Below are 1,647 nucleotides of genomic sequence, written 5' to 3'. Positions count from 1 at the left end.
ATCCTTGTTATCAGACAGAGAGTATTGTAGAGATGATTGTTGTAGATATAGTTAGGTTAAAATGTAACATTTTATTTGACCACCCTTTGGACCTACTTAAAAGTTATATCGAGGCTTCCTCATCCCCCACTAACATGACCCCAGTCCTGCCTTTCATTTCTGGCTAGACCGGAGAATGTACACCGGTCCAGATAAGAACTCACCACACATGGAATCCAGGTCAGATAAACCCCTCAGGAACAGAAATGGGAGTAGCAATACCAGGAGGGTAAGGGGAAGGTTGGGGAGAGGGGGAATCAATTACAATGATCTATGCATAACACCCCCACCCACCCAGGGGGACGAACAATTGAAATGTGGGTGAAGGGACACAGTGGTAGTGTAAGATATGAAAATAATAATAACATAATTTATCAAGGGGTCATGAGGGTGGGAGCGGGGAGAGGGAGTGACAAAAGAGAAGCTGATACCATGGGCTCAAGTAGAAAGTAAATGTTTAGAAAATGATGATGGCAAAATATGTACAAATGTGTTTGATAAAATTGATGTATGGATTGTTATAAGAACTGTAAATATGACCTTTTAAAAAAGTGAGGGGGAATACACATGGATTAATATCCAGTGAACCCCCTCTGAGCATAGACCAGGGATGTGGATAGCCTTGCTGTCACGTAGAATGCAATGGAAGTGGATTATGGCAGCTGTGGTCAGGTTACAATTTGACATCTTAATTATTCTATCTCTCTATTAACCCATTTTAAAGCTGTTCTAATTTTTAATATTTTCTGCTTTTTTTAATTGAGTTTTTTCTTGATTTTATTTTGTTATTGTTGTCAACTTTTTCTGTTTCTTGTTTTTGTGTGTTTTTTTGGTATGTGAAATCCAGGCTGGGTGAATGTATAGAGACAGTAACTGGATTGATGGTTTTTTGGGGGTATTTCTGGGGAAATTGGGGGGAAATGGGAAGCTAATAAAGATTAATACACAAAAGAAAATGTTCTAAATTTGACTATTGATGATTGTACAACTCTTCTTGATATGGTTGAATCAGAAAATTGTATGATATGTGGCTTATGTCCCAATGAAACTATTTTTAAAAAAGATTTAATCACCTTTTTAAAATTTTTAAATTTAAAATTTACAATCTTAGAAACTCTAGGAAGCAGTTCCACCCTTCCTTAAAGAGGTAAGTAAAGCATAAGTTGGAATCGACTCAAAGGCAGTGGTTTAGTGTGTTTTTCTGTTTGGTTAAACATCTTGAATTACTTAAAAAAATATTATTAATTGGGATCTCATACATACGAGGAGTTACCCACCCCACCCCAAAACAACCACAACAACAACAACAAAAACAGAATTGATCTGGGCAGAGTGGAACTTTCATAGAACAAATTTTTCCTGCTAGGCAACATCCAGCAACTTGCTCTGAGTTAGTGGACCTAGTGGCATCACCTGGGAAGATTCTCTTCAGTTACAGTGAATTTTTTGGTAAAAGCAGTTTCACTTGAACCTTGCTTTTTGTGATGTTCAGTTTAAGAGAACAGTGTGCAGCTGTGAAATGTTTCCCGCTTGGGGAAAAATGCCGCAGAAACTGCTGTGATGTTGAGCACAGCTTAGAAAGATAACACTACAGAAAAACTCAGTGTA

The sequence above is a fragment of the Echinops telfairi genome, unplaced genomic scaffold (genome assembly GCF_000313985.2).
Source record: "Echinops telfairi isolate 266 unplaced genomic scaffold, ASM31398v2 ScPeMD7_7458;HRSCAF=8496, whole genome shotgun sequence".
Lineage (NCBI taxonomy): Eukaryota > Metazoa > Chordata > Mammalia > Afrosoricida > Tenrecidae > Echinops > Echinops telfairi.
The sequence above is the reverse complement of the archived record's forward strand: the minus strand, read 5'-3'. Positions refer to the sequence as shown.